Consider the following 16,738-nt stretch of genomic DNA (forward strand, 5'->3'; position numbering starts at 1 on the left):
GCCCAAAGCTTTGATGTGACATTCAACCTCTTGATTTTACGTAGGATAGGCTAAAAAAGAAGAAAAACAAATACCACCACGTACTATTTGTAATTCTTTGTTTTTCAGAGTCACATTGGAAAATGTGCTGTATCCATTAACCTTTTTGCAAAGAGCAGAAGGTAAGCTAGTTAACATTTGACAGCCTTGCAGAGTCTATCGACTTCTAATGAAAAATACTCTGCTACCTCTATTTTCTGTATAACTGTCAGTTGCAGAGAGATTGTTACAAGAAGAGCCATTACCATCACTATGTTTTATTTCCCCAACCCCCATATTCTGCCAGTAAATATAAATTGAAGGTGGTCTTGGCTTATTACCATATGCATTTTAATTTTTTCACTCAGTAATCTCATATTGACCAGTTGTTTGTTAATGGTTTATTCTGTACCTAATAAATGAATTTTGCAGTTCTTGTAAATAGTGCTTGATAGGGGTCCTGTAGGATAGTCCAGAGTTCACCATCTTGCCTTTAAGCACTAACCAAGACAAGGCTAATGGAAACAACACATTCCTCTCTGGCCTTGGAAATTATCCAGCATGTTCCCATAATCACAGAATGATTAAAAATGATGACGGTATCATGGAATATTTGTGCAAGGGACAACAAAGATGCAGGTGCAGTGATAATAGTATGGTGGCGGAGACCCAAAAGGAAAATGGTGAGAACAGTTTCCAGTCTAGAATGTAATCAATCAGTAAGTGGATGTCCTCTCTGGCATATAATTAATAGCTTGGGATTTCACTCAGTAATTGGCTATTACCCAAGCCTTCACCGTTTGCTGATAGGTAATTCAAAAGTCTCCAAAGCTCATTGTCGATTGGGTACAAATAGAGCGTATATCCTTTTCCAATCCTTTATATTTCTGCATAATTCTCAGCATTTATATCAGCAATATATATGTTTTCTCTTATTACTTTCTTTTACATAGTAAATCCTCGAGAGAGTTTTTAAGGTTAGTTAATTTCACTAACTGATTGGTATCATTGAACTGTATCAGTGAGGATGCACATTTTCTCTATCTTTTCACTCTGCCATCCTAAACCTCTTGACATTTGTTCTCAGGCTCATGCCCTTCTAGTCACAGAGAAGCCTTACATTATGGCCTCAGATAATAATTTCCAAACAATTTACAGGCAAAAGGGGGTAGTTTTATTCTTTTACTCTCTTACTTTTGTCCAGCTCTTCTGAGACATAGAGGATACCTAACATCTAAGTTTAAGCTGTAGAAAATCATGGTTTTCTTTGTGTGGGTTTTGTGACATACAGAAATAAGGTTAGTTAACACATCCATCATCCTACATAGTTACAATATTCTTTGTATATGTTGAGAACTTTCAAGATTTATTCTCTTAGTAACTTGCAAATATATAATAGAGTATTGTTAAGTACAGTCACCATATGGTACATTACATTCCCAGGATTTATTTATCTAACATCTGTAGGTTTGTATCCTTTAGCTCCACCCATTCCCTCCACTCCTCCCCTGGCCACCACTAATTTACTCTGTTTCTATGAGTTCAGGATTTTGTTTTGTTTTGTTTTCCTGGGGGGTTTGGTTTCACATGTGAGACCATTCAGTGTTTCCCCTTCTCTATCTGATTTATTTCACTTAGCATAATGCCCTCAAGTTTCATTCATGTTGTCACAAATAACAGGAATTCCTTCCTTTTTTATGGCTGAATAAACTTCCATTGTGTGCGCGTGTGCGTGTGCATGTGTGTGTGTTGCTTCTATGTCTTGACTATTGTCTTGACTGTTACAGATAATGCTCCAATGAACATGGTAGTGCAGATCCCTCTTCCAGATACCAATGTCATTTCTTTCAGGTATATACCTAGAAGTAGAATTTGTTGATTCATTTGACAGTTCAATTTTTAATTTTTTGAGGAAACTCCATAGTGTTTTCTATAGTGGCTGCACCAACTTATATTCTAGCCAAATGTGTGCAAGTATTCCCTCTTCTCTACATCTCAACAACACATGCGATTTCTCTTATTTTTAATAATAGTTTTCTAACAGGTATGAAGTCACTTCATCTCATTGTTTCCTTGTTGATTAGTGATGCTGAGGATCTTTGCAGGTACCCATTGTCCATTTGATTATCATCTTTGGAAAAATGTCTATTCAGGTTCCTTGGCCATTTTTATTTGGATTGTTTATTTATTTGCTATTGACGTGTATGGGTTCCTTATATTTTGGGATATTAACCCCTTATCATATATGTGGTTAGCAAGTATTTTCTCCCATTTTGTAGGGTGCATTTTAATTCTCCTGATCATTTATTTTGTTGTGCAGAAGCTTTTTAGTTTGATGTAGTGCCACTTATTTATTTCTGTTTTTGTTGCTTGTCTTTTGGTGTCATAACCATAAAACGATTGTCTGTTTCCTTGTTTTGTATATAAAATACCCAGGTTTCTCAACACCTTTTATTGAAGAGACTGTCTTTTCTTCATTGAGTATTCTTGGCTCCCATATTTTAGTTGACCATATATGCATGGGTTTATTTCTGGACTCTTGATTCTTTTCCAGTGGTCTTAGTGTCTGTTTTTAAGCCGGTACCACAGTTTTGATTGCTATAGCTTTGTAGTATAGTTTGACATTAAGAAGTGTGGTGCCTCTAGCTTTGTTCTGATGATTTTAGGATTTCTTTGGTAGTCAGGGCCTTTTCTGGTTTCATGCAAATTTTAGAATTTTTCTCTATTTCTATAAAAACTGCCATTGGAATCTTAGTAGAAGTTGCATGGAATCTATAGATGGCTTTGAGTAGTATGGACATTTTAATAATACTAATTCTTCCAATTCATGAACAAGGAATATCTATCCATTTATTATGTCTTTTTGATAACTTTCATTAATGCCTTAAAGTTTTCAGTATACAAATCTTTTACTTTTTGAGTTAAATTTACTCCTAGGCATTTTATTCTTTTTGAAGCTATTGTAAATGGTAATGTTTTCTTAATTCCCTTTTCAGATAATTTGTTGTTAGTGTGTAGAAACACAATTGATTTTTGTATGTCGATTTTGAATCCTGCCAAGTTTATTGAGTGATTTATTAGTATTAATAGTCTTTTAGGTTGAATCTTTATCATTTCTTATACATAAAATCATGTCACCTGCAAACAGAGGCAGTTTTACTTCTCCCTTTCTGTTTCCAATGACTTTTTTTTTTCTTGTTTAATTCTCTCTAGGTAGTACTGTGTTAAATAGAAGTGCTGAGAGAAAGCATCTTTGTCTTTTTTCTGATATTAGAGGAAAACTTTCAGTTTTTCACTGTTGAGTATGGTGTTAGCTGAGTTCCCTGACCAGATGGTGCTGCTAGCTTGGTGTTCATGCAGCATTTCAGGCAGGGCTTCTTGGTCAGACAAGATCTCAGTCTGTGTTCTGCGAACAGGAGGAGATGCAGACTGTGTTCCCAAATTGGGCAGGGCTGTAGGCTGTGCTCTGCTGTTGGGCCATGTCTCTGGGTGGGATCTTTGGTTGGGAGGCACTGCCAGCTGTATCCCTCAATTGAGTGAAGGTTAGAGACTGGGCTCTATGGTTGGATGTGGTGGTTGGCTGAGCTCCCTATTGGGTGGGGCCCAAGGCAATGCTCTGCACTGGGTGAGGCCCCTGGCTGTGCTATCCACCCCCTCTAGGCCATACATAGGCTTTATCCACAATCTGGCAAGGCTGGAGGCTAGGCTCTGTAGCTGAGCAGTGCTGTAAGCTGGATTCTGAGGCTGTCCCGTCACTGCTCAGTTTCCTGGTTATGAGGGGACAGAAGCTATACTTAACATTTTGATAGTGCTGCTCACTTGGCTCCCTGCCTGAATGTGGCTATAGGATGGGCTCTGCAGCTGCCCAGATTCTCTGGACAGGCTTCCTGGTCAGCAGGACTGGAGGCTATACATTTGGGTGGGTCTGCAAATTTAGTTCCCTGCTAGGCAGGGGCATACAATAGGCTCCATGGTCAGTACATCTCTTTGTTGGAGAACCAAATCTCTAAGTCTTTTAGTAAAATTATCTCCTATTTAGATTTAAGGAGAAGAATGGCTTAGGTTATAAATTATTTGTAAAAGATTTAAACAAAAAGCAAAAATAAAAAGATAATATCTAGATACTTTGTAGTATTTCTCAAGGAAGATATTTAGACTTCTGAATGAAAGGAAGATGTAAGGCAGGAAAAAAAAAAAAGTAAAAAAAAAATAAAAAATCAACATTTAGTCCAAAAGGGATCCAGTAAGAAATCTAGGAGGAGGGCTGAGCAGAAATTTTACTTTTATCTATTTATTATTCTTACCTCATCATGCTCTTAAATGGAAATATATACTATCTTACTATGGGATTTGAACACAGAGAAGATGTGTGACAAAGAACTTGCTAAGTTTCTAGAAATAATGCTCTGCAAACATTTTTAAAAGAACTTGTTAAATCTCCAAGTGGCTCAAAATGTGTATAAAGGAGAAGAAATATGGAAAAGCAGATAACATGTATGGAATACCCACTGCTTGTCAGGTGCAGGGTTAGGAATTTTCATATACTTTTTTAACAGTACTCTGCATAACAGACTTGAAAAAAAATACACATGATTATTGTTGTGTTTTATTTGAAAAGATTATTGACCAGAGAAATTCTATGATCTGCCCTGTTGCTCGCAGGGGTGAGTGTGACAGAGTTGAGAATCAAACAAACATGTCTCTGACCACATAGCCCATTCCTTTCCCTTGGCAGAGAGGATCCCAGACATATTACCAAAAATGTCTAGGGAAAGAGATGAAACAAGCAAAAGCATTTAGAAAAAGTCTACTTTGGGTATATAAAAATTGGTTAAATTTATGTTTTAAATAATGAAAATAGCTGTGAGATGGAAATTTTTTAAGTGTGTTGTCAAAGAGGTCTTTATAGAGCCCTTGGAATCAAATTTCTATTCTTAATTTCTGTATATGACCATTACGAGAGCAAAAGGCAAATATATTTCTTTATTATCAAAATTAGATGTAGACATTTCCTACTTTTCAGAATGTACTCTTTTCTATGTGTTTATACTTACAGAACATACACTCTTGTAATGGAATATACACTTTTGACACATATTTCAAATAACAAAACTGAAATGGTAGGAATGCTTATCTTCTAGGATAGACCATGGAGAACAGAATGATGGGACAGTTGTCAGGGGAGGAAAGTAATGGTGGTGATGATGGAAAAACACCTCGAAGGGAGGCTGCATCAGGCACTATTCCCACATGTTTCACATTATGGCTCCATGTGTGAGCGCCAGGCTGCTCAGCACTCTACCGTGGGAAGTGTGAATCTGAGCACCACTGAAAGGGGAATTTTTTTCCCAGTGTCTCCCAATTACCAAAACACCTGCACAACAAAATGCCCCTTATTTAAAAAACAGTATCTGAATGTGCTCTTAATTCTCAGGTTCACAGAACTTGTCAGCCTGATATATTGTACCCTAAGAAAGCTTACATAAATAATGTAACTATTAAAAACAATTTTAAAGATTATAATGTAGATTATTGGAGGGGAGTACAAATACATGAATAAGTGTTCAATTCATTCATTTTCCTTACAATTTTATTATTTCATTTGCTGAATACATTGGACATGGAAAATACAATGACATAGAAATGGTACATGAAGCTATTACATATATGCAAATTTAAACATATGGAATGTATAATCGGGAATACAGATAAAAGTTACCAGGAAAAAAGAAGTTATTTGTAACAAAAACAGATAGGTAGATACATGGGTGGATGGATGGTTGGATGGATGGATGGATTCATGGATTAATAGGTAGATGGTAAGTAAACTATTTGTCATTTAAAGTTTTCTTTCACTTGTTTTAAGTTATAATAGACAAATGTAGAGATAATTTTCTTGGCATGTAATCAAACTTGTCAAATTAAAAACTTTGTTACCCCTACAGCATGAGGGATGAGATCATGCATGCTGGTTTACATTGATTAGACCCAATGGCTAGAGCTGGTAGGCAGGTTGATCCCAACCATACTGAGTAGCAGTTACTTACTAGGGGAGACCTGGCTTCCCAAAGGAAATTATGAATAGTATTAAAACAAGCCAACAAATAAAAAACAAACAGAAAACCAGAAGGGAAGAAAGAATGGCTGCTGGGTAAGCAACCAGTAAATGTACATAAAAGAATATGCTCTTATCACTGTCTGGACAAGAAATGACAAGAACTTGAATTTCTATATGAGAAATAGAAATAAGGAGCCGTAGAAAGTTTTGAAAGTGTCCACTATTGACCTTTACAGGTGTGAAAAAGAGAGAAATGAAGACTGCCTCCAAATTTTGTGGTTTGGGTACATTGGAACTTGATAGTGGCATAATGGAAGGTAGGAGAAACAGAATGAGGACTAAGTTTAGAAAAGGGAGAAAAAGATAAGATTATGACTTGTTCAGAATAAGTTGAGTTTAAGGGGCTTGTGTATGTCCAAATTGACAAGATTAAAAAAATTTAATAGATGGAAGTGGAGTTTTACATACAGATCTTAACTGAATACAAAGACATAGATAAAAGTATAAATTACATGTAATTTAAGTAAAGTAATAAATGAGAATAACAGGAGTAGATTTGATGAGAGAAAGAGAAATGGGCTAAATACAGAATCCTGATGATGTTAAAATTAAAAGATTGATTGAACAAGATTAAAAAGTAGCACTGGAGACTGAGAAAGCAGTATATTTAAAGCAGAATCAAAAAAGTGTGTGGGATTTTAATGTGATGGGAGTGAGAATGTCAGGAAGAAGAGAGTAGTCATCTACATATTATATAATTTTATATAATAGTTATTATGAAAATAAGCATGCTTAGAGTAGAAGTGGATTCTTTTAGACAGCATGATAAGGGAAGACCCCTCAGAGGAGGTGACAATTGACCTGAGACTTACTTTTAAAAAGTAGGAAGATTCAAATTTTGAGGGTGGATTTTTTTCAGGCAAGAATAACAAGTGAAGTGAGTTTGAAAAGAGTTTAAAAAAAAAAAAGGCAAGAAGACCAGTATGACTAGAACATGGCGTAATAGAAAGATAGGCACAGGGCACCTAGGTGGCTCAGTTGGTTAAGCAACTGTCTTTGGCTCAGGTCATGATCCTGAAGTCCTGGGATTGAGTCCCACATCAGGCTCCTTGCTTAACAGGGAGTCTTTTTCTCCCACTGACCTCTCTCTCTCTCATTCTCTCTCTTTATATCTCTCTCTCAAATAATAGATACATAAAATCTTAAAAAAAAAAAAAAAGATAGGCACAGATCAAAGGAAGGAAGAATTTACAGACTATAGAATTTAGACATAGAATTTTTTTTTTTTTTAAGATTTATCTGAGAGAGGGAGATTGAGAGAATGAGTGGGAAGAGGGACAAAAGGAGAAGCAGATTCCCTGCAGAGCAGGGAGACTGATGTGGGACTCAATCCCAGGACCCTGGGATCATGACCTGAGCTGAAGGCAGATGCTTAACCTACTGAGCCACCCAGGTGCTCTAGATAGTGGATTTTATTCTAGGTGTGATGTGGCATTGCTGAAAGTCTTTGAGGAGAAGAGTAGCATGATTTGATTTATATTTCCAGAAGAATTTACTGGTTCTTACTTGGAAGAATATCTACAGAGGGAGAAAGAAGAAGGATGGAGATTAATTAGCTAGATATTACAGAAATCCAGATGAGGATGATGGTGGGATGACCCCAGATTTTGTGGTAAAACAGTGAGAAGTGTTCACATTCCCACTCTATCTTTAAGGTGGAAGAGTTAAAAGACTTGCTTATGCAGAGTGGAGAGGAAGGGATGCGTCCAGATGACTGACAGGTGCTAGCCTGCATGTGAACACTGAGACCAAGAGTGAGTTGAAAGCAGGGAGGGGTGGTCATTTCTGCTTTGGCCCAGGTTAATTTTCTGTTTCATAAACAATTAAATGCAGCTATTGAGCAGACCATGTGATAATGTAAATGTGGAGGTGAGGAGAGAATTTAGAGCTAGAAATATAGGCAGGCCTGAACGAGGTAATGTGATGAGGAAAGAAAAGAGATGCACAATTGAGGTTTATAGAATCCGTGTTTAGAGTTTCGACAGATCAGAAAGATCCCAAAAAGGAGGCAGGAAAGTCATCTTTGTGGTAGGAGGAAAACTGCGGGTGTGTTGTCCTAGTGGCCAAGCAAAGACAGTGATTCAAGCAGCAGGGAGCGTCTGTTTTAAATGCCGTTTTAAATGCTGCCAAGAGCTCAAAAAAGAGGACTAAGAAAGAATCATTCAAGCTTAAAAATTCAGTGAGAAAATTTCAGTGGCTTGTTGGAGGTAAGATATTGGATGATGAAGATTATGAACGAGTGGAACTTAAGGAATTAGAGAGAACAGATATAAAAAATCTTTTTTTTTTCTTTTAATAACGTTTTTCTATAAATGAGAGCTCAAAAAGGGAAAGATAGTTTAAAAAGGCTCTGAGGTCAAAGGAATGTCTGTATTGTTTTGCTTTGTTTTGTTTTTAAGAGATAGTAGAACATGCTTACATGCTAAGTCTCTTAATGAGAAGATTAACTTGATGATGCTATTTCAGAGTGCGGGCATGGACCAGAAGGGAGACATCAGCCGCAAGTGGAGAAGTGAGCTCAGTTGTTGGCTTTGTTGTTGGGACCATTCACCCACTTGTGGAGGAAGGAAAAAAGCATGGAGACAAATTGAGATAGACTGGTAGATTTGTTGATCAGGAGATGATTAAATTATCTCTCGCTTATTTTTGTTTTTACCAGGGAAGCATGAATCAAGGTATTAATCTAGAGTAAGGAATTTATTTGAAAGAAAACAGATTTGGTTATCTGTAGAAAATAATGGCATTGAAGTCTTTTCTACTGGTTTATCCCTGGCCAGAATTATTGTTAGTGATATAGTTGGATAAGATGCCAAAACCAGAGTTAGTAATATGACTGAACTGGGACAAATTAAAAAGAATGTAATATAGTTAACATTAAAGGTCTTCTTATTTCTCTTGACAAGATGTTCCTTGTTCTCTTTCTATGTTTCCTCATATCTGTATGCTCCCGCACACCGCCCCCCGCCCCCCCGCCGGATAATGTTCAGTAGAGCATTAGCAGAAAAAAATGTAAGATATTATAAAGGTCAAATCACTTTATTTTCATGAGAAATTTTTAGAGAACTGTTTGTTTGGAGAGATGACTCTCTGCTCAGCAGGGAGCCTGCTTCCCTCTCTCTGTCTGCCTTTCTACTTGTGATCTCTCTCTCTCTGTCAAATAAATAAAATCTTAAAAAAAAAAAAAAATAGGTAGGGGCACCTGGGTGGCTCAGTGGGTTAAAGCCTATGCCTTTGGCTCAGGTCATGATCTCAGGGTCCAGGGACTGAGCCCCGCATTGGGCTCTCTGCTTGGCGGGGAGCCTGCTTTTCCCTCTCTCTCTGTCTGCCTCTCTGCCTACTTGCGATCTCTCTCTGTCAAATAAATAAATAAAATCTTTAAAAAAAAATGGGTAATCGGAAGTTGTTTGTAAACCTATCCAGTTATAGATCTTCAATAAGGAAAAGGAAAGAGTAGTAAAGGCTCTCCCACGATTAAATCACCTGATTGTGAAAAGTCTGGATATACTTTATTGTTAGTATACCTTGTTCACTACACAATTCCTTCTTGATTAACTCCCCTAGGAAATTACAGCTTTAGCAATTGCTCATGCAGTTTCCGTAGATTTGTACCATAACATTTTGACTCTTCAAATATTTTACCTTTGAAGATGTTGCATTTAACTCAATGGATGTTTTAAAAAATTAAATCTGAGAATTCTGATAAATGTAAGGAAAGTGGCAGTGTCCCCACTCTTGGTACAACACAAGCTGTTTGCTTCTCAGTCTTTGGAGACACATTTGCATTCCCTGAACAATGTCTTGGAAACGCAGATGACAAATTTTTTATGCATGTAATTTTTACATTCTATGGACAGGAATGTATGTTAACGTATTTCCAAGGTTTTTAAACAGATACAAATTTAATGGAAAGGAGTTTGCCACTATCATTTAGTTTGGCACCAGTAGTTATATTAAAGCTTTTGAACATTCAGATCTTTCCTGAAGAGCAAGAAAAAGAGCTCTTGTTTCTCTGCTGAAGTGCTTTTCAGTGAGAGGACATAACCACGAATAACTGCTCACAAGATGTCTCCAGTTTCCAACTCCTACTAGAATGTACATAGCACCTGTAGCACAGTACATTCACAGTCAAAGTTTGGCATGTGAGAAATAAATGATGACCCTCTTGTCAACCAATGGATTTTTTTTAAACATTTTTTTTTTCCTTTTTCTATGGTCCTCCAACAGTATTGTGATATTTTGTTTTTAAGCATATCTTCTGCTGAGGAATTAATGTTATGCTTGAATCTTTTAATTTGTTTATACCTATACTACAGAAGAACCCAGAGTGCATCTGCACCCAGATATTGGCATCTAAGGAGAAAAGGATGCCCATTTCCTACTTAGGCTTTTTGTTGGAAGATTTCTTTCCTTGCTGGTGGAAGGTTTCCTCCTCCTTGGAAGGTTTTTAGAACACAGAGAGGTAAGTAAAGCTACAGGTGTCTGAATTTATGTCCATTTTCTCTTAAAAGAAAATAGTATAGTATTATGACAGGTTGAGACTTTCGGAAGAACCATGATAATGATGGTATTTCTAATTCCACGCACTTTTTTTCTCCCACTTGTTCTTTTGTTGGTCGTCTATTTACAGGGTAGTGATGAGGGTCTGTAAGCTAGATTGCATAATGTTAGAGTGAAGAGACTATGAAAAACTGGAGGTAGAAAGTATGTAAAAGTCTTTCGAGAGGCCTGTCAGTAAAGAAAGGGGACTATGAAGTTTGGGGGTAAATGAGACAAGTTTGAGATCCTCATAATTCTGTGACCAATGGCCTTCTGTCTATGACTCTACCACTTTAACTGCATGGCTAATTTTTTTTTTCTAACAGCTCACTAGAATTCAAACTACTTTCTTTCCACCCTTTTTTTAAATATGAAAGATATTTGACCACATTTATCTGAAAAGACAATAGTTAAGAGGAAGGGGATGATAATATGTGACAGAGATAAAATAAGTGATAGAGCAAAATACCTTCAAAGGCAGAAGGTAGATAGATCCAAGGTCCGGGAAAGGGGAAAAAGTTCTTTCCTGTTGTAACAAGAAGGAAAATGGAAGGGAAAAAAAAGTATCAGAATCTGTAAGTTTGTAAATTTTTTAAGGGTGTTAAAAACTTCCATATAACCATGAGAGACTGTGGACTCTGGGAAACAAACTGCAGGTTTTGGAGGGGAGGTAGGTGAGGAGGTTGGATGAGGCTGGTGGTAGATATTATGGAGGGCACATATTGCATGGAGCATTGGTTGTGGTGCATAAGCAATGAATTTTGGAACACTGAAAAGAAATAAAATAAAATAAAATGAAAAAAAAAATCCATATGATAGTTCTTTTTCTTTGCTAAGTCATGAGCAAGATAATCTGCTGAGAGTGAGAAGAAGGAGGTGGTCTCCAGAGATTTGAAACTATCATAGAAGGCTTGAAATAGTTGGTTTGGAGAATGCAAAAGTGAGCTAAGGAAACATTAAGATTATCAGGAATGTTTGAATAACATACATTTGTATAAAATATTGAGGTATTAAGCTGCCAGAATAGGAAGTTTAGAAAATAGAATACATGAAATTTAAACATTCAGAGATAGAACATTTCTAATAATGATAAGATCAAGGATGTGGCCCTAGCCAGGAATAACTGAAGTAGAAGAAAAGTCATTAGGTATGAACAGATAAAGGAAATGACTGATGGACTTTTTTGGAAAGCTTATTTACACCGACTTTGAAATTACAGTTGGCATAGCTTTTTCAGTATGTCCAACCATATTAATGATTTAATTGCATGGTAAAAAACTTCAAAAATGGACCCAGTGATTCCCACTCCTGGGATTCCTTTAGTCTTCCTTTGTGTGGTCCCCCTCCATATTTAATGGAGTGGATATGTTGTAGCCAATACAATACTGTGGAAATGAAATAAATTATAAACAAGTCTCTCAAGAGATTAACAGGAAAGAGAACCAAAATCTTAGATAATAAGTGAAAATAGCTTGAGATCCATATTCTGAGAATATGACTCCTGAGGCTAGGCCATAAAAGATGCTTTGCTCTCACGTGTTTTTTTTTTTTTTTTTTTTTTCCTCTTAGATTACTATTCTGAAGGAAGCTGTCATCTTATGAGAACACTCAGGGAGTCCTGTGGAGATATAGACATGAAAACTAACTGGATCTTCTACCAATATCAGCACCAACTTTCCTTTCATGAGATTGAGCCAACATAGAAGGGGATTCTGTGAGACAAGCTATCAACAGAATGCCATGTGCTAGTTACCAATTCCTGGGGAGGGCCCTAAACCCTTCTGCCCGCTGAGTCTTGGTATTGGAGTCACCAAGGAAAATACAACTCAGTCAAGTACTGGATGGAACAATACTTTAATTACATAGAGAAAAGATAGAGTAACATGACTTCATGTTGCAGTGGAAGCATGCTTTGTGCAGAGATGAAAAAGTACTCATTACACATGAAACCAGGAAAGATTTTCCCACACCAAGTCATAAGCCCAACATAGGGTATATGGGCTCTTTATCTCTTGGGTGTTCAGGACCAAGGCCCATTCTTTATGCATCTGAGTGTGACTTGGAAAACACTGCATGTACAAGAGTACTTGCCTAACAACAGCCAAATCTTGAGATGATTGCGGTTTTGACTGCAGCCTCATCAGAGACCCTACACTGGAGCCTAGCTAAGCTATTGCTGGATTCCTGACCCACAGTAACTGTGTGATATGATACATGTTTATTGTTATTTTAAACCACTAAATTGTAAAATAATCTATCATTCAGTGATACACAACCATAAAATTTTGATTGATTAGTGGATGAGAAACAAGATGATGGATTAAGGACATTTAAAATCCCATGGATAACTATCACTTTCTAGGATTTAGAAAAAATTCTGTCTTGGGGGCCGAGATGAAGAGGATTTTCATGTCATGAAAACTAAGTCTTTTGTGATTCCATAAATCTGAAACAATGGCCAAGAAAGACACTTTGTTACAACTGCTTGAATTTTTCAGAGCTTGAAATGATTATGTGGTTTTGATCTGTGATAGAGAATCAGGGACCTATGATTGTCACTTCTGAGTTAGAGTTGACAAAATTTATTTCTTCAGAAGTTTACTGGATAGGGCATATTGGGTTCATCATTATTAAAAAGTGAGATAATTTTCTGCTTATTTGTGGGTCATTTGGGGATGACTTAGATTTACTTAAAGAAATATTAGTCTAGTTTTAAATCTTGATTTCTTAATTATTTTTTAAAATACCTTTTTAGTTACCAGTCTTCTAGCAAGGAAAGATAGAATGTAAACTACTGTCAGAGATATTAACTTTGAAGTAATGCCCAATCAGATTTTTAAAAATTCTATGTAAGAAAAAAATTATTTATGCATGGTCATCTGAAGATTTCCTCAAATTAGTATTTCCATTTATACCTTAAGAGTCTAGGGGACAAAAAAAGAGCAAATTAAATCCAATATAGATGAAAGAAAATAATAAAGATCTGTGAAAATCAGTAAGTAGAGAATGGAAATAAAAAGATATAAATCAATAAAACCAAGAGCTAGATCTTTGAGAAAGTAATTAAAATTGGTAACATCTATCCAGGCTAATGAAGATAAAGATGGAAGAAGAGGGCGCCTGGGTGGCTCAGTGGGTTAAGCCGCTGCCTTCGGATCAGGTCATGATCTCAGGGCCATGAGATAGAGTCCCGCATCGGGCTCTCTGCTCAGCAGGGAGCCTGCTTCCCTCTCTCTCTCTCTCTCTGCCTCTCTCTCCATCTACTTGTGATTTCTCTCTGTCAAATAAATAAATAAAATCTTTAAAAAAAATATGGAAGAAGAAACAAATTACTCAAGAAACATGAGAGATGATTTTATGATAAAATCAACAGATTTTTATAAGGATAATAAAGGAATATTATGAATAATTTTGGGGGATAATTCAAATAACCTGGATGAAGTGGATAAATTCCTTGAAAGACAATACTAACAAAGCTTTCTCAACAAGAAACAGGTAAGGTATATTATTGCCTTTTCATCTATTAAATACACTGAATCCAAGGTTTGAAGCCTTCCCACAAAGACAACTCTAGGTCTTTATGGCATTATCCATGTATTCTACCGAACATGTAAGGAAGAAATAATACCCACTCTATATAAATTATTACAGAAATTAAAAAAATATATTAGACATTAGGGAAGTAACCAATTACAACCAGAATGTGATACCACTTGCTATTGAATGACTGTGTGCCTTCCAAATTCATGTGTTGAAAACTTAAATATTCAATGTGATACTATCTGGAGGCAGGACATTTGGGAGGTAATAAGGTCCTGAGGGTGAAGCCATCAAGATGGGATTAGTGATCCTATAAGAAGTGCCACCAGAGAGATAATCTCTCTGATGGCTCTATGAAGATACAGCAAGTTGGTGGCCATCTGCAAATCAGGAAGAGAATTTTCACTAGGAACCAAACTGTTCCACTCTTTGAGATTGTAACTTTCCGGCCTCCAAAATTGTGAGGAAATAAATATTTGTTGTTTAATGGGGTGCCTGGGTGGCACAGTCAGTTAAGCACCCCTTAGTTTCTGCTCAGGTCATGATTTCAGGGTCATGATAATGAGCTGGATTTGGGCTCAATGCTCAGCACAGAGCTGCTTAAGTTTCTTTCTTCCTCTCCAATGGCCCCTTCCCCCCATGCATACATACTCTTTCTTTCTATTTCTCTCTAAAATAAATAAATTTTAAGTAAGTAAGTAAATAAATAAATATTGTTAAGATTTCATTTCTTTATATGTCAGAGAGAGTGAGCAACAGAGAGAGCGAGCATGTGCTTACAAGCTGGGGAAACAATAGGCAGAGGGAGAAGCAGGCTCTCAGCTGAGGGAGGAGCCCCATGATGAACTCCTGGACCCTGGGATCATGACCTGAGCTGAAGGCAGACACCACCCAGGCATCCTTTTTTAAAAAAATTTTATTTATTTATTAAATATTTATTGTTTAAGGTACTCAGTATATGCTTTTGGTTTTATTAGTGTAAATTAACTAAGATGCTACTACAACAAAATAGAATGGCTAAAATTAGAAACATTGAACATAAGAAACATTAGTGAGGACAGGAAAATTACTCTTGATTGATATTTGAAAAGTCACAACTTTGGAAACAGTTTGGCAGAGTTTCTTAAAAATATTACACATACACTTATATGATTCAGACATTGCACTCCTAGGTATTTACCAAAAAGAAATGAAAACATATATGCATACAAAGACTTCGCACAAATGTTCAAAGCAGCTATATTTGTAATAATCCAAAACTGGAAAAAAAAATCCTTAAAAAGGTTAATGTTACAGAAACTGTGGTGTATCTATATAGAAGAATACTCAACAATATAAATAAAGAAGCTCTCAATATACAACCACATTATCATAGTGAGTTAAAGAAGATAGACAAATAATGCATACTGTATGATTTCATTTAGATAAAATTTTAGAAAATGAAAAACTAATTTATCTCTCAGAAAGCACATCAGTGTTTGCCTGGGGTAGGATAGGGCACATTAAAGGGCAGGGTTGAGAGATTACAAAGGGGCTTGTGGAAACTTCTACGTGATAGACATGCTCATTATTTTGGTTAGAAAGAAGGCTTAACATATGTATAGGGCAGCTGCTATTCTTTTTATGTAAAGTGACCCAAAATTGTTCAGAGCTACCATATTCTGTGGTGGGCCATTGACAACCTCATTTTCCCATCTGGGATCAGAAAACAACAATAGTTAAATTTATCTAAATGGCAAATGACTTAATTGTTAATGTTAAATTTTGATCTGTTCTCACTAATATAAATTTTAAAAATCATATTTTAATGCTGTTTTATAAAATAGTGAATTTTTTGACTTAAAAATTAACTATAAAATTATGAATTATACAGTTGTGTTTGAACAGAACAATTTGAATATTCTGGAAATGGCTTAAAATTGTGAAAAATTTGTTAAATGAGTAAGTCTGAAGTCTGATTCGCCCAGTGAGAATGATTCTTTAATAGCTATTCAGTGATAATCACGTTCAAAATAATACATTAATGGAATAGTGAGTATTATTATAATAATTTAGTATTCATCAGGAATGAAAAATGGAATAATTTTATGCTTAGAAATCTATAATAATTCAATGAATATAGCATACTGACTTTCTATAAATACAACATATCAGAAAGTGCCAATAGAATTATTTGTTAACACGAAAACTGATAAAAAAGTAATTGGAAATGCTTTTCATTAGAGATATATAATGAGTTTTATCCATCCTGTGAATGTTTCTGTGGTTTTATTTTTTTAGGCACTGAAAAAAATGTGCATTTGGTTATTTTAATTCATTTAACATGTCAGAAAGGAATATTGTCTAAGTCCTTTCAAAATTATGTTTAACACTCTGACCTAATGCACTGTGTGCTTGAGGACAATTCAGCTGTCAACAAGACATTTAAAAAATTAAAAGTAACATATGCAATCCAAAGGTAAAAACATCTACCTTCCTCTGACTATAAAATAAGAAGTAATGCTAATTCTTTAAGATTGTTATGAT

General features: G+C 35.9%; 1 long non-coding RNA gene across 1 annotated transcript; it reads left to right on the forward strand.

Moving 5' to 3' along the window:
• Window positions 1-8,158: 8,158 nt before the first annotated feature.
• On the forward strand, window positions 8,159-13,814 carry LOC101681762. The gene is made up of 3 exons (XR_200540.3): window positions 8,159-8,343; window positions 10,450-10,595; window positions 12,242-13,814. It is a non-coding gene; the product is annotated as an uncharacterized LOC101681762 (long non-coding RNA).
• The last annotated feature ends 2,924 nt before the right edge of the window (window positions 13,815-16,738 follow it).

This window comes from Mustela putorius, unplaced genomic scaffold (assembly GCF_011764305.1).
Source record: "Mustela putorius furo isolate JIRA1106 unplaced genomic scaffold, ASM1176430v1.1 tig00000759_pilon_pilon_pilon, whole genome shotgun sequence".
In the NCBI taxonomy this organism is placed as follows: Eukaryota; Metazoa; Chordata; class Mammalia; order Carnivora; family Mustelidae; genus Mustela; species Mustela putorius.